Here is an 18,075-nt window from a genome sequence, read left to right on the forward strand (position 1 = left end):
TACAGCCACTATGGAGAAGAGTTTGGAGGTTCCTTAAAAAACTAAAAATAGGTCTGTGTCTTTACTCCCGCCCTGCCCCTAGGTTCTTCATGACCATTTTTTTTTTGATTCCGACATATGTGTTAGCATATGGTATTTGTTTTTCTCTTTCTGACTTACTTCACTCTGTATGACAGACTCTAGGTCCATCCACCTCACTACAAATAACTCAATTTCGTTTCTTTTTATGGCTGAGTAATATTCCGTTGTACATATGTGCCACATCTTCTTTATCCATTCATCCGATGATGGACACTTAGGTTGCTTCCATTCCCTGGCTATTGTAAATAGAGCTGCAATGAACACTGTGGTACATGACTCCTTTTGAATTATGGTTTTCTCAGGGTATATGCCCAGTAGACAAAGTGAGAGAGTGGCATGGACATATATACACTACCAAATGTAAAATGGATAGCTAGTGGGAAGCAGCTGCATAACACAGGGAGATCAGCTCGGTGCTTTGTGACCACCTAGAGGGGTGGGATAGGGAGGGTGAGAGGGAGACGCAAGAGAGAGGAGATATGGGGATATATGTATAACTGATTCACTTTGTTATACAGCAGAAACTAACACACCACTGTAAAGCAATTATACTCCAATAAAGATGTTAAAAAAAAAAAAGAACAATTGATCAGTAGTGATTCTCTAAAGACCTGAGTGGAGAAGAATTTTGAGGCCTCAACAAGGTATATTGGGCAAAAGCATGATGACTGCTTAGCAAGGTATGCCATGAGAACAGGAGGAGAGAGTGGCACCATACTTGTTTGGTTGTATACGCCTGATCTAAATAATTCTTAGTTACTTTGAAAGAGAGACCAGCAAGCTAGCCAAAGAACACTGGATTTGCACAGACTCTGTCTGAATGTTGGCTCCACACATTTTGTTTAATTTTTCGTATTTTATTTTAAAAATATTTTACTGTAATAAAGTGTTTGTAATTTAAATGTTTTCAATATTTAATGAGCAGCTACTATGCATCAGTCACTGTTTTAGGTAATGACACAAAATGCTGAGTGAAAGAAGCCCTGGGCCCTGCCTTATAAAGTGAGCAAAATATTAAACAAACAATCATAAAAACAAGTGTGCATTACAACTGAGGACAAGCATTAGGAAAGAGAGGGACTAGATGTTATGAAAGTCTGTATTGAGGAGATAGACCACTTACTAGCTGAGTGACCTTGGACAAGTTACTTAACTTTCCTGTGAACCTGCATAAAATGGGTACTAACAATATGTCTTAGGGGTTTACAAAAATTAATTGACAATGTATCCAGTATGTATAATATGTATAGATATATTGAATATAATGTATACACATGTACATATAATTTGTGTATATATATGTACAGATATATGGATATAAATAAACACATGATTTATAGAATTTATACATGTCCACTGAAATATCCTATTTAGTAATTGTACATGAAATGGGGTATTAGTTGCTGTGAATGTATGCAGACATTCTATTTTTTTCTGTGTTATGTCCGCATTCTATGTATTCCTCACAACCTATGTTAGCATGCTGGTGGACAAGGAGAATTGGTATAATTCCAGGAAACAAGACTTTCACTAAGGGAAGAGTAATTATCCCTGACAATAACACAAAATAGCTAGGTAGAAAGAGAGCCCAATATCATGTTGTGGAGTAGCCGAAAATATCAAGAGGGTGTCCTTCCTCCTGGGAGATAAGGACTTTGCTTAACCCCACAATTAGAATGAGATGATAAAGACACATTAACAGGGAAAAGAGTAAACTAGGAAGGGGCATCTGACGATAGGGGGACAATAGGGCACAGCAGGAAAGAAGGGAAAGGCAGGAGCAAGTGGAGACCCTCCTCCTAACTCAGCCCAGGGAGCCTTGACTCTGAGAGGGACACATCGCAGGATCTAATCCCAACTGTGCTAATATCCACGTGCGTAACCTCAGGGAGGTTATTAATCTCCCTGTGCTTCAGATTCTCATCTGTAAAAATACAAAACATAGTAGGGCTTCCCTGGTGGCGCAGTGGTTGTGGGTCCTCCTGCCGATGCAGGGGACGTGGGTCCGTGCCCCGGTCTGGGAGGATCCCACGTGCCACGGAGCAGCTGGGCCCGTGAGCCATGGCCTCTGGGCCTGCGTGTCCGGAGCCTGTGCTCCGCAGCGGGAGCGGCCAAAGCAGTGAGAGGCCTGCGTACTGCAAAAAAAAAAAAAAAAAATACAAAACATAGTAGAACATATCTCACTGGGTTAAATGAAATGATATAAGTAAGATATTTAGAACAGTCCTTGGATCATAGTAAGTGCTATATGTGTTAGCTATTATTATTAATATATTTCTAGTCCTTTAGATGAACGCACCAAAATGGGAATAAAACGTGATAGTGAGAAACCTAAGGTGCTTACACCTGTGATTTCTAGTCATCAAGTAAAATCAAAATTATATCAGGAATGTTTTCAGCTGCAAGTAACAGCATATCTGAGGAACCAAGGCTTAATTAATAAGGACATTTAATTATCTTATATATAATAAGAATAGTGGTAAAGGGTTACTAATTTGGTGCAGGAGCACAAAATATTATTAAAGACCAAGGCTCTTCTTATCCTTCCTATCTGCCATCCTCAGCTTATTGGTTTTTTGCCTCATGATCACAAGATGGCTGCCACAGCCACACACTTAAAATCCCCTGGCTAAGGAGAGTGAGGTTTTCATTGGTAGGAGCTAAACAGGTTAGAATTAGAAATTACAAAATTAGGATCCTGTTAAACAGCAAGAAGGGGTATGGCTCCTGGGTGGGCAGCTAACAGTGTCTAAATGTTTTTTCATGTTTTAAAAATGTTCTGAGTTATCATTTTGAAGGCAATTAAAATCATTACCTGCAGCAAGTTGAAAGTATATAAGTATATATGTATTTATAATATTTAGATACAAAGATCATGATGTATCTGGATGAAAGAAGATAGGAACACTGTCAGTGCTTTGGGCAAGTTTTCCACAGTGAATTTTAAGTATAATTGTATGCATAAAAACATAGATTTATTTTCAGAAATGCAAATGAAACAGCTGGAATAACTGAAAATAATACCGCTGTGTTTCTTCTATTATCACCCTCCACCATATGTATTATCTGAATGACTAAAAGTGTTTCAAACTGATATTTAAACCTAGATCTTCTTCTAAAAATCTGCTCTCCTTTTTCTGCCTTTGTATGCAGCAAAACTCTGGAAAGAGCTGACTCTAGTTTCTCTCTGTACTTCTGTCCTCCCTTGAACACTCTCCAGTAAGTCATGTGTCACCACTGCTCTGTCTAATCTCCTCTTGTCAATGTCATCAGTTACCTCCATGCTGCCAAATGCAATGGTCACTCAGTATCTGACACAGGTCATCACTTACACCTTAAACCACTCTCTTCATCTCCTGACATTCTGGCTGTTCCCACTGGTCCTCCTCTACTAGATCCTCCTTAGCTTCCAACTTATAACTGTTGGAGATCCTCTTTGGGATCACGTGTAGATCTTTGAGACCTCTTACCTTCTTCAACCACACACCTCCTCGAGATGGTACACCCAGTCCTGTGGCTTTAAATACCATCTCTAATGCCAAATACTCCAAAAATTAGCTCTCAATTCAAAACCTTTTACCTGAAATCTAGTCACATATGCCCAACAGACATCTCAAACTTAACACACCCCAAACTATACTCCCAACTCCCTCACCACCACCCCAAAACTTGCTTGTTACATGGGTTTTTCCTAGAGCAGTATTTGATCCTACACTTTACCCAGTTACTCAGGCTCTAAATGTTGAAATCATCCTTGACTCCTTTCTTGGTTTCCTGCCCCTGAGCCAATCAATCTGGAAATTCCGTAGGCTCTATGTACAAAACGTACCTTGACTGGGACCACTTGTTATCACCTCTGTGCTACCCTCCTGCTCCAAACCTCCATTTCCCGCTTGTAGCTACACTGGTCTCCTTACTTGCACCTTCCCCCCTGCAGTCTGTTCTACACACAAGAGCCAAAATAATCTTTTTAAAACAAAAGTCAGGTCATATCACTCCTCTGCTCAGAACCCTCCAGTAGTGTCTGATCTCCCTCTGAGTAAGTCCTAAGCCCCTACAGTCACCTGCAAACCCCTGCCTGATCCATCCCACTAGAAACTCTCACCACCTTCTCCTCCAGCCCACGCTGCCTTCCACTTGCACCCTACATGTCCCAAATGTTCCACGCATGCCCTGCTCCCTCTGGCTGGCATGGTCCTCCCTAGATGACCACGTGGCTTGTCTCTCTTTTCCTCCAGGCTCCTCTTCAACTTCTTCCCATCAGAGAGTCTTCTCCAACTACTTGTCTAAAATGCTATTTCCCATTCCTTTCAGTCTTTATTCTGCTGAATTTCTCTCCACAGTCACTGTAACCACTGACCTGTGTGCGTGTGTGTGTGTGTGTGAGTGTGTGTTGTCTGTGTTCTCCGCCAGCATGTTTGCAACACAAGACCAGTGATGGAGTCTGCTTTGTCCACTGCTGTGGCTGGGATGTGGACCAGTGCCTGGCTTCCAGGAGATGCTTCGGTCCATGTGCGTTGAAGTTAGGAGTGAATCAGTGAATGGCTGTTTGCCAGTAACCACTTTATTTGATAACTATATAAACCTCATAGCTTTTGAGTGTTTTTACTCTTGATTGAAAGTCAATGTTTTCAACAGGCTCCTTTGTTTCAAGCAGGTAATGAGACTAACATTTTGTTATGGTATTTAACAAAGTATAGGAGTTCAGGTTTTTTGAGCACAAACCACCTGTTATCCTTGCTTGGTCCTGCAATGAACCTTTCTCTGTTCAAAACAAAAGAAAACAACAACAACAAAAGAACAAAGTTTAGAGCTTACCTTGTAATTTCCATTAATTTTTTTGTTTTATTGTTACCAACATTATGTTTCATATATTAATGTCTTCTATAAACTGACTTGTTTGGTATAGATGTTCTATTTATTCAAAAAGATCATATTGAAATCATAATGCTTTGAATTAAATCATCTTTGTTATTTGGGGGTCATTTTTCTATAGCCCAATATTTTAATAATCTAATCGAAAATCAACCCAAAATTAAATGCTGTGATTTTTCTGAATATACCAGTTAACACCTTGAAAACACAAGGTACTTCTTATATCTGTTAGGCCTGACACTATTACATAATTTGTTCCTATTTTATGTAAAATATTTTGATGAACTAGTTTTAGCACCTTGTCATTACTGTTGCAGCCCTTATACAAATGTTAATAGTGTTAGGGACATGCATAAACACACACAATAATATCTAAATATATTTCATTAAAAGGTATCTTTAGAAGATGATGGAAAAATAATCACAGACAAAGCTTTTGCTTTCTGGCTACTAGTAATTTCTCACATATGCTAATAAAAATTATCCAAGTAAAAATCACCCAAATGGAAGAGAATTTTAAAACTTGCCTTGGAATGTCTTTTATATCCTGCCCCCCCCGCCATTGTTTGTATCCGCTTTCCAATGAGAACATTTTTTTTTATTATAAACTGAAATAGTTCTACAAACTGTCTACATTTCTATTCATGGAACATTCTCTCCATACATGGTGCATCTTTCTCTCACCTCCTCTCACTCAGCCCGTTTCTTCTTCTTCCTTTAATCCACCAGCTTCCTCACTCCTGCTATGACCTTGGACTTATTGATCACTTATCTACTGATTACCTTCTCACATGTCTCTTCATTGTTGGGAAATAACAGTGATGTTTCTCTTCCTCGGTCTCTGCCCTTTGTTACTTTCCTTCCTTTCTCTTAAGATGATTTCACCTTAATCATTATTTAACTATCATCTATGCAGTAAATAATCACAACACGTTGGATCTCAATATGAAACTGACTTCACCCCGGTGACTAATGGCAAACTCAAGTCAACATCACTGAAAAAGATGAAGGACATCATTTGTCCTTTTTTATTGTCATTTTTCTGATCTGTGTTACTCATTCCCTTCTGTGCTACTCGAACTTAACAAGTGTGGTGTAATTTTAGCCTGCCGTTGTCTTCAAAACTATAAGCTTTGGGCTTCCCTGGTGGCGCAGTGGTGGAGAGTCCGCCTGCCGATGCAGGGGACACGGGTTGGTGCCCCGGTCCGGGAAGATCCCACATGCCGCGGAGCGGCTGGGCCCGTGAGCCATGGCCGCTGAGCCTGCGCGTCCGGAGCCTGTGCTCCGCAACGGGAGAGGCCACAACAGTGAGAGGCCCGCACACCGGGAAAAAACAAAACAAAACAAAACTATAAGCTTAAATCAACTATACTTCAATAAAACTTTAAAAAAAATTTAAACTATAAATAAGCTTATAGATAACCTGTGAATAAGTGCTTATATATAACAAGTTTCTTTAAAATAGGTTAATTTTAATTATAAATGGTGCTGCTGTGCTTAAACAAAAACATACAATTATTTAGAAGACCATAACTGCAAATAAAACAGTGTAAAATTATAAGAAAAATTAGGCTCAAATTATTCTACTAGCAAGGTAGGTCAGGTTACAATAAAATTTCCACATCCTATTGATACATTTTCCCCCTCAGCTTTAAAATCTATGCTTTCCTTTCATCTTGTTTTCATATAAACTTTCATAATTACTTGCTACCCACTGGGTGTTTAAGCTTGTTCACTAATCCTGCTCAGCTGTGTAGTGTTTAAAGTTTGAAATCCACATTTACAGCCCCAAAGGTGGTGAACTTCATAACAGCAGGAGATAAACATCATTTATCATTCTCCATCCATAGACAAGGACAGAAAGTACAGAAAGGGGCTCAGAAAAGCTGTTTTTCTAACTGATGTCATGTGTCTTAGAAGGGGCAGCAAAACGAAAGGCAAGTGTTCTAACCCCTGGACAATAGCTGTCTTTGCCTGTCGTCCCACAGGCGTCTGTAGAGCAGAACATTCATTAAAATAAACGTGCAAACGTTCAGTCAGCCCTGCAGGGATTAGGGTTCCACGGTGACCTGACAAGTAAACTAAATGTACTGTTTCTCTCTCTACATGCCAGCAGGTGTTTGCTCCATTTTTCTTCCTGGGAGGTGTGATTTTGCTTTGTCCCCGTCGAGTGTTTAGTGACATTATCCTTATGTTTCTGGAGAGAGATAGATGTAGGGGATGTTAGAGACCCCAGTGTCCAGATTGCATTTCTTATTTCAATTGGATAATAAGGTTGGAGTTTATAAGTTTAGCATAGAAAGGGGGAAAAAATGCTGAAGTATCATGGTCTTGTCATTTTACCTTTCTGGACCTCAATTTTCTCATCTAATAAAAGAGATCGACTCAGTAATAATAATCATAGGACAGTAAAAATGAAACCAACCTCTAATGAATTCAGTGCTGACTTCAGGCCAATGATAAATCTTCACATCCATGATCTCGTTTAACATTCATAAGAACCCCTCGAGGAGGAGACTTATTATCTCCATTTTAGAGACAGTGAAACAGAATCTCAGAGAGTTAGTTCCTAAGATGACAGGGCTGATGAGAGACAGAGGAGCCAAGTCTATACTCATAACTCCCAGGCAGTGAAGCCCCTCATTGCTGCACCACCTCCATGGTTCCTAAGGGTTTGAGGATTAACAGATACTCACTACTGTATACAAAATAAATAAACAGCAAGGACCTGCTGTATAGCACAGGGAACTCTGCTCAATATCTTGTAATAACCTATAAAGGAAGAGAATGTAAAAAAAGAATATATATATATGTATGTATATATGTATATGTATAACTGAATCACCTTGCTGTATATCTGAAACTAACACAACATTGTAAATCAACTATCTTTCAATAAAAGCATTTTTAAAAGAAAGAATATTTCATTGTTCTTTTCTATTAAACAGATATGGAATTGTTTCCTGTTTTCTCATTACCTGTTGAAACATTTGGGACTTGTTTCCTTAATTATAAATCAATATTTGTTGTTTAACTTAAAGAACTAGGCAAGGGACTGATAAATGGAAAGTCATTGGAAGTTCTTAAATTGATGTTGGATGTTGCTAAATTAAGAAATCTCATCATTCAGGGAGAGCTTTGTTAATAAAACTTCAATTAAATTAAGATTACATAGTTCTATTAACTGTAGCAATGAAAAATATACTCCCAACAGCTTCTTCCTCGTGAGAGCATTACATCTGAATAACATTCAACATTCAACATTCATTGCGTGTTCATGATGCATGCAATTACAAGTTCTAGATTTCTCTCCACAAACATTTAAAATATATGCACTTATTATTATTTTCAGTTAAAGAATATTAATATTACATTAAACATTTTAGTCTTAATGATACCACAAATAATAACCCACAGCAAATTTTTTTCAATATGGTGTTTAAATTGAAAGAAAACCTTGTTTTCAAAAGTATTGGGGATTGTTATTTTTCTTGCTGGAAGTGACACAGGTATAATACTAAACAGAAGTAATACCTATCTCGATAGTCCTTTGTTTTTGTTTTTTTTTTTACATCTTTATTGGAGTATAATTGCTTTACAATGGTGTGTTAGTTTCTGCTTTATAACAAAGTGAAGCAGTTATACATATACATATGTCCCCATATCTCTTCCCTCTTGCGTCTCCCTCCCTCCCACCCTCCCTATCCCACCCCTCCAGGCGGTCACAAAGCACCAAGCTGATCTCCCTGTGCTATGCGGCTGCTTCCCACTAGCTATCTACCTTACATTTGGTAGTGTATATATGTCCATGCCTCTCTCTCTCTCGCTTTGTCACAGCTTACCCTTCCCCCTCCCCGTGTCCTCAAGTCCATTCTCTAGTAGGTCTGTGTCTTTATTCCTGTCTTACCCCTAGGTTCTTCATGACCTTTTTTTTTTTTTTAGATTCCGTATATATGTGTTAGCATACGGTATTTGTCTTTCTCCTTCTGACTTGCTTCACTCTGTATGACAGACTCTAGGTCCATCCACCTCATTGCAAATAGTTCAATTTCGTTTCTTTTTATGGCTGCGGATTCCTTTGTTTATAAACAACTAAAGATGAGATTCGGAGGGCCACTAGTTCTAGCCTTAATGCTGAAGTCGTTTCTTATCCTGAATGTAATCTTCATTTTCATACACTTTGATGTTTTTACTATTAAAATTCTGCTGCTGAGGAAAGAGAAATATATTCAAGGAAATAAGTTAGTCTGTATAGATAGGCCATTTGATATTTTTCTTTAAAATAAAATTTGAGTGTGTATGTCTATGTTACAGAGGCAAGGGAAACAGTGGAGAAATTTTAAAAAAAACAACTAATGTATATCACAATTTGGAACTGGGGAATATTTCAATTATTTTAATTATTTTAATTAAAATATTTTCAATATTTTAAAGTAAAAAGTGGTCAGACAATTCACACTAAGAACTTAGAGTTTCAGTTTACAAATGAAGAAAGCATAAAATCGTGAAAGCATTGACCAAGTCTGCCAGGTAATAATTAAGGATTTGAACTTATTTTTATTCACAATGTCTTTTGAAGAACTTCTGTTGTATTGGTACTTAAAAACAATATTCAATAGTAAATAGAAGGTAACTGGTCCCATAAAATACCTATCGGTCTTAAATACGTACCATGTCATATCAATCTTGAGCCCACTGTAAAGTGCTGTCAACATTCCCAGACCAAGCAAGTGACACAATTGCTTATAACGAATGTTAGTCATGTTTAAGAGGAAGAGATCATCCTCTCTCCAAAAATCTAGATCTTCAACAACTTCCTCTTATGGCCAAAGCCCCATTGATTAGGTTATCAAGTCACTGTTTATCACTATATTAGCCCGGGCTCCAAATCGCCATCTGGTTTCTTGCTTTTTCAAAAAACCCCCACATGAATCTCTGCGATCTTTGGCTATTTTAGTGCCAGGCTCAAACCAGACCCAGAGGTCCTTGCACTGCGCCCCCCTGGGTGCTACTCTAATTACTTTATCATTGTTAGGACCCCAAGTCCTGCAATTGCAAGTCTATCTACAGAGAAGTTCCACCCACACATCCCTGAATCTTCATCCCTGCACTGAAAGGATGGTTTCAGGAAAAGATCCAGGGCCGAAAAGGTGAGCCACTGACACTAGAAAAAGGAAAGTTACCCAGAAAACCCAAAGACTCACTACTTGGACATTTTAATCCAAGAGCGTATTTGCATGGCCTCAGGCGAGCAGGCTGGAAAAATACCCATAGCAGCTGCCCCAGGTCAGAACCCTGTAGAGAAGGATTCCTGAGGCAGGAGATGTGAAAACAAGGGAAAATTCAACGTGGGAAGCAAGAGATACAGACGTCAGGGATATCGGAGGGTGAGGCAGAGGAAGAGACGAGGGTCCGGGGACATGGACTCCAAGCAGAGCTCGATGGCTGAGGAAGGAGAGGACTCAGCAGAGGATGGTTGGGATTAAAGTCTTCACGTGGCTTCTGCTGAAGGACTTTCTAGTCTTCTCTTCCACCATTTGCTGAAACCCCAACCCTGCTTTCCACAAATTTAATTCTTAATAAGTATGGATTCCAAATGAGGAGGTATTTCTACATCTGGAAGAAGGTGAGTTCTGTCCTTGAAATATTATGTTCTGCTTGGTCTAATCAAAGACTGAATAAAATCTTTTGAAAGGAAACCACAACAATCTTTTTTCTTCTCTTCACAAAAGGGAATTCATTCTGTCAGTCCTGATTCATTAAAACAGATTGGAATTGTGTCTGCTTTGTCTCTGTTGACCTTCATCTTTGAATGAGGCTTCGTAAACTCTTATAATAAACTTCTCCTGAGATTTTCGGCATCAGTTGTGTTTTCCAGGAATTAATTTTTAAAACAGGATGTTCTGAGACAATCATAAACAGATATTGAGAAATCCTATTTCCTCTTTTTTCAGGGTATTTTATACAATGGAATGAGCTTTGGATAAGAATCAGAATTTAGAATGAATTCCCATGTCTGCAACTTCCTAGATGTTTGACCCCTGGAAAGTCACTTAAGATTTCTGAGTCTCAGCTTCCTCATCTGGTGGGGAAAAAAAAAAAAAAAAAAAGATGCTTGCTGATTCAAAAAATAAATAACATAAATATAGCTAATAAACACAAAAATGTTTAACTTAATGGGTCATCAAAAAAAAAAAAATTAAAATACCTGTCAAATTAGCAAATGATCTCCCACATACTCAGTTTTGGAGATGGTTAAATGAGACAGGCATTTTCATACTCCGTTGGAAACAAAATGTCAGCCTATACCCGGAAACTTAAAAGGGTGGGTGTGGTTTGACTCAGCAAATCTCCTTCTAGGACTCTATCTCAAGGAAATCATTTGAAAATCACAGATGACACTTTATTCCCGAAGACAGTTACAAAAATTATTTATAACAGTAGAAAGTTTGAGTCTTCCTAACTGTTTGGAACAAATCCAACAGTGAAACTGACCGTAAGGGTTACACAACAAAGCAGCCTCAGAATGTAATATATGTATATTGATAAATGCACGTGTGGAGGTTAGCTATTGATCTCTAACGAACAACAGAGATCGTTCAGCCTGCAGAGCTTTAAAATATTTACTGTTCGGCCCTTTGAATAAAACGTCTGCCCGCACTCCATCTGAGGTTAGAAGTCCCTCTTGTAATTTATCTCAGTGGTCGCCCCAGCTGCTGAATAGGAAATGAGCTTAAATGTCTTTTTATATTCTATCTTAACTCCAGTCCCTACTGGTGCATTTGTCAACAGTCTGCAACTGAGAGCTGTGATGGTGATCAAGTCTCTTCCTGAGCTCAGCCCAGAAGGCAGCAGATTGCCGCTGTCAGAAGTGGCCAAGCCGAGTGTCCCAATCCCAGCTCTCAGGAACTTCCAGGCCCTCAACGGAATCACTCATGGTGACCCTACACCCTTAACCACGGGACACTTCATGCCTCAGAAGTGAGGTGTGACCCCAGCCACCACCCATGTGCTCACAGCCCAAGAAAGAAGACATTGTCCTTCTTGCCCAGGTTGACTGGGAGAAAACCCACTGCATTTTTGGTGATCTTATCCCTACCTATAAGGTTGTCTGACTCCTATACCTGGGACCAGAGCTTGCAGCCCACTTCTCAAAGTCTGGGTTAATTGATTTTAAATAACGTCCACTGTCCAGTACATACAGTGTTATACAAGCTTCTTCCAGTACGCCGTTTGGAGAGGTAAACAGAAGATCAGGCTTGAATACGCCTCCCACCATAATCCGAATCCTGATTTCCGATGAGCAAATTCATAGATAAAAAGAGGGGTGAGGCAACAACTGTTGACACACTAGGCTCATTGGCTCAACAACTGTTGACACACTAGGCTCATTGGCAAAATCTGGCCAGCTGCTTAGTTTGGTTTTGCTTTTGTTTTTGTTTGTAATTGAAATATAGTTGATTTACAATGTTGCGTTAGTTTCAGGAATACAGCAAAGTGATTAAGTGATATATATATATTTTCCATTACAAATTATTGAATTTAATTCCCTATGCTATACAGCAGGTCCTTATTGTTTATTTTATATATAATAGTGTGTATTTGCTAATCCCAAACTCCTAATTTATCCCTTCCCCCCACTCTCCCCCTTTGGTAACCATAAGTTTGTTTTCTATGTCTGTGAGTCTGTTTCTGTTTTGTAAATAAGTTCATTTGTATCATTTTTTAGATTCCACATATGAGTGATATCGTATGGTATTGGTCTTTCTCTGTCTGGCTTACTTCACTTAGTATGATAATCTCTAGGTCCATCCACCTTGCTGCAAATATTTCATTCTTTTCTATGGCTGAGTAATATTCCATTGTATATATGTGCCACATCTTCTTTATCCACTCATCTGTCAAGGAACATTTAGGTTGCTTCCGTGTCCTGGCTATTGTGAATAGCGCTATGAACATTGGGGTGCATGTATCTTTTCATTAGAGTTTTCCTCTTTTCCAGATGTATGCCCAGGAGTGGGATTGCTGGATCCTGTGGTAGCTCTATTTTTAGTTTTTTGGGGAACCTCCATACTGTTCTCCATAGTGGCTGCACCAGGTTACATTCCCACCAACAGTGTAGGAGAGTTCCCTTTTCTCCACACCCTCTCCAGCATGCCTTGTTTGTAGAATGTAGGGGGATGGCCATTCTGACCAGCTGCTCGTTTTGTAAGGTTTTATAGGAGCGTAGCCACGCCCACCGTTTTACTCGTAGGCTACGGCTGCTTTCGTGCTGCATTGGCAGAGTCGAGCTGTTGCAATAGAGATCGTTCAGCCTGCAGAGCTTTAAAATATTTACTGTCTGTCCCTTTGAAGAAAACGTCTGCCAGCACTCCATCTGAGATTAGAAAATGTAGCCTGAGCTTAGAAGCTGGAAAGCTAGCCCCCTGGTGAAAAAGGCAAGGCAACTAAATTGAACCTGCCCTGTGGAATTATAGACAGGATACAAAGAGGCTCAAGGAAACGAGCAAGTTAAAGGAAGGTGGCGGAGGAGACTGACCCAGAAGCTCACCTGTGAAGTTCACCACCTACTGGGGACTGACCAGTTCAGAGTCTGACCGCAGCGGTGATGACACAGGTTCCGGGATTGCTCCTCAGTCACGGGACGCTGGTCTGCACCTGCCTGACTGTGGCCCTTGTCCAGAGCCGCCGTGGGGAGAGAATACTTACACTTCCCTTCTTCAACGATGGAATGGACCTCAGGGGCTGGGCTCCAAGGTGGCGGCTCACCAGGCCATACAATGTGCACAGAATGGGCGTGCTCAAAGGGTACCTTGGTCTGTTTCTCAGAAACCAATCGAATTCGTATTCTGACACCTCCCTCTGCCTTTTCCCTGAGATCACCTCTGAATCCACCCAGAGCGTCCAGTGCACATGCGTAAGAAGCAGGGTCAAGGGAGTGCAAAGGGCCGAGGTCCCCAGCTATCGAGTCCCTCAGTCAGCCATTGAGTCCTCTCTTATTTCCATCTGCAACTTCCCTACAGATCCAGTATCAGTCTCTGCTATTTTCCTCAACTCTCAGGCATAAAGGACTCACCCTGTCCCCACACCATGCTGGAGAACTAGAAACTTTATGAGGCTGTCTGGGGTCTGAGTTCAGGGCCACACTGTTCTAACTGTTTCCTGGCAATTGTCACAGCCCAAGGAAATTACTGAGGGGTCAACCAGGAAGGGGGGCCCCAGGTTCTGTCTTCTCCCAGATCCCACTTACCCTTCAGGGTCTGTTCCTGCACATACACCCCAGGGTGGAAGGGAGGAAGACCACCCCTCACAGGCAGCTCCCTGCTCTCTCAGAGCCTTTAGATTCCCTCCCTCTAGTCAAAGGAACATTGCTTTTCTCTAAAATTGGGGGCCAGAAAGACTAGGACTGATATCATATTTTTCGCTCAAGACTGTTGTTTGTTCCCTTTCATCTATTACTCACAGGGCCTGAGCTCTTGTAACTTAAAAGCCAGAAGTAGCAACTCCTCTCTGTTTTTTTGCCCAAACATCTTTTCCCTAAAGCAATGAGTCCAGAATAACCTTTTGCCTTGAACTGGGGATAAAGGAACCGAGTGGAACAAGAAGTGTCCAGTGATATTGTTTGAAATTTGGTTACTATTTCAAAAACATAATCTCACTGAAACCCATTACTCAAGTTATCCATCTTTTAGCAGTGGAATACACCAAAGATGATGGTGCCAAGAATCAGTGTGTATTACGCTACACATTGCTTTTTATACACACACCCCCAACATGTAATCAAACACACAGTTAAAATGCCAAGGGCATGAGGGAACATTTTCGCAATACCCATAAGAGATCAAAGTTTCTATCTATCTAGATCAAGATAGCTACACAGTAAGATACACGTCAAAAATTTATATATACAAGGACATATCAAGATTTGTGATAAAGCAATAAAAAATAGTAAAGGAAAACATTGGCAAAGGACACAAAGTAGCAACCTACAGAAGATGGAATACAAGTATATAAATGTGTACCAAAAATATTAACAGTAAATAGGGATAAAATCACTGAGAGATATTAATAGGAACACAGCTTCCTAGGGCCAACCCTGGTGTACTGACACAGAATTTTGAAGGAGAAGCTTGGGAAGCTGCAGTTTCACTTAAGCTCTCCCGAATATTTCTAGAGCCTATTAAGGTTTGGGTCCCATTGATATTGAGGAAATTATACTTGCTCAGAGTCTGACTAAATTAAGGTGACAAATAATCCTACTCGGGAAGCGAAACTTTAAATTCTCTAAAGTAGGAACCAATACACTGTCGACTAGAAGAAATGCACAAAGTGAGAGCTGTGAGTTAAGTTTTATTTGGGGGCAAAATGAGGACTACAGCCTAGGAAACAGCATCTCAGACAGCTCTGAGGCACTGCTCCAAAGATGTACAGGGGCGGCGGAGGGTCAACGTTATATATGATCTCAGTGAAGGGGGCACTTGCAGTCAAGCACACATTTTGGTAGAAGCTTGCAGCTAGTTCCTAGGAGCAGATGTCACCATTGACGACTTGAGTGCTTTTCTAGACGTGAGGAGATGCAAGAAACTGGGCTCGTAAAATCTCCCGGAAATACCTATCTGAAGACCTGTTCTGCCAGTTTTCCCAGAGCACGGAGCGCCTCACTCCTGATCTCCACCCTGGACTCCTTTCAGGGGGTGTTGAAGGTCAGCGGCTGCGGAGCTTTACGACTTTAGTCCTTGTAGAAGCAGATGGCAAGTACCAGTCTGTAGCTTGCGCTGCCTTCAGAAGGCAGACATCACCACACCAACAGCAGCAGTACTCCCAAAGGAGCAGCAGCCACACCTGGAGATGGAGGCTTACGGAGAGGACATTTGCTTTTCACCCCCTGTACTCCCTCAATCTTTTTCTCAATAAAAATGGTAACTACTTCTATTAAATTTCAAATATTCGCATGCCCGTGCATCCTCCTTACCTAAGAAGATTTCTTTTGTCTCAACTGGGAAAGGAGAGCTATAGCTACTGGTATCTAGGTTTGGGGACTTGTACACGCTGCCTTGATTACTTTACAGAATTCCACTGATAGCACGGAAGCTATCTGAGAGCGTGGTGGCTGCCTGAATAAACATATGCCTCACGTGAAACTCAAATATGTGCTCATGGGTCGTGTTACTCGGTGCTACCTACATACATTCAGAGTAGGTAACACAATGATGACATTCCGTAGAGAAATGTCAGAGTAGGTAACACAATGATGACATTCCGTAGAGAAATGTCAGAGTAGGTAACACAAGGATGACATTCCGCAGAGAAATGTGGGTTAGCGTAGCCTCGATGAAATTGTCTGGAAACACATTCCTTTAAAGTGGCCTGCTCTGTGGTAACAATGGCATTTGCATTTATTAACCAAATGTAAACAAGATAGGCTATAAAGGAAAGGGAAATGAGAAACAGGTCTACCATCACAAAATGATTCTATTTAGAGCACTGCCATCACGTCTTGGCAGACATATATTGTTGGCTTCATTCTGGAGCAGATTGCTTTGACGTTTTCCCCCATTCCAAAATTTGGGTGCCAGGCTCTATAACCAGCACATTAATGCCAATGTTTGTTAACTGACCAGAAAACAAGAAAAAAAAGTCACATGCTAGTAAACTATAGCTGTGTTTTTAGAACAGCTCTCATCTCTAACCCATAATTGGAAAGACTTCATAAGGGTCTGTAGGAAAGTTCTGTAATGGAAGATTCTAGAATATGCAGGTATACTCACCTGCTCTGCGTCTTTCCTCACCTGCTCTGCATCCAAGAATACTGACTCCCTTTTCCATGTTTAAATAACCCTTTAAAAATTCCTCTGTTATTGCACAGGTTATGTTGTGTCATGATCATCTGTTTAGATGTCTGTCTCAGCTCCTCAGTCACGAGCCACGTGAGAAAGCCATCTCTGGCCTCTAGCACAATACAGTCTAATAAATGCTGACTAAGGAACTGAGTGATTCCACAGCAAAGGAATAACAAAACCAGGCTTACATATTTAAGTCTAACCAGGCTGTGTAAAAGCAATGAAAACAAACCATCTTACTCAGCGTGTAAAATGGACACCAATAGCATATGTTAATTCTTATCAGACATAAAATTCAGTTAACGTTTCAGTGCAAGAGCCACAGAGTGTGAGTGTTCGTTAAACACTACCAGGTGATTTGCCTTTCTATTTGCACGTGAAGGAGTTCTGAGTAAAGTCTTCTAGAGGTTAACCCTGATGGGGCTGGCTCAAGTGAGCCTATTTGGTGCCAGTGTTAGGCTTTCTTTATTCACTGTAAAGAATCCTCTCTCACCAAAAGCAACAGCAAGAAATATAGATCGGTCCCAAAGATTGTTTTCAACAGGTTTACTGAAGATTTGGAGGGAAAATAGAGATAGTTAACATGCACACACTGCATCAATCAGCTTAATTTATTGATGCTTGACAAATTCCTTATGTCTGTCCCTCCGCAAGTCATTCTTCTGCCCCACTACTCTCCAGCACTTCCTCTGACCTTCCATCAGCCCAATGGCCTTGTCCTCTGCAAACAAGCACCTTCCAGACGCCTCGCACACAGATCCCCCCTAACCCCCAAACGTGCAGCACTACATCCGGGTACACATTGGCCAGCTTCCCTCTAGTTTGACAGAACAACAGAGGACAGGTCATCTTTCAAATAAATAAAAATACCATCATCTCATTATGTCTAAAATTTCTCATGGAGTAGCAGCTAGTTAAATAAAGTTGATGACAGTTAGAAAGTAATTCACTTCTGGTATTGGAGATTCTAAATAAAAAATAGTTATTAAAAATTTAAGTTAACCCTTAACAAATTCTAAATATTCTGAAAGGGATTGATACCTGTTATTTAAGAACTTTTTCTAATTCTAATAATCTCATTATTCCTGTCCCAGATTTACAAGACTAAGACCTCTTCTCTAATAGACTCTAGAATAGCTAGTGTCACAGGAAGAGGTGGGGTATGTGTACCACTTAATGAACTTATTCGACTCAATTCCTTTCTTGAGGACAGTGCTAGGTGCAAAAAATGTGATCCAATATTCACTGATAGTAATCTTGAGTGGTAAAAACATGTGTG

The sequence above is a fragment of the Aethalodelphis obliquidens genome, unplaced genomic scaffold (genome assembly GCF_003676395.1).
Source record: "Aethalodelphis obliquidens isolate GAN/ISIS:26980383/991018 unplaced genomic scaffold, ASM367639v1 scaffold3, whole genome shotgun sequence".
Classification (NCBI taxonomy): Eukaryota; Metazoa; Chordata; class Mammalia; order Artiodactyla; family Delphinidae; genus Aethalodelphis; species Aethalodelphis obliquidens.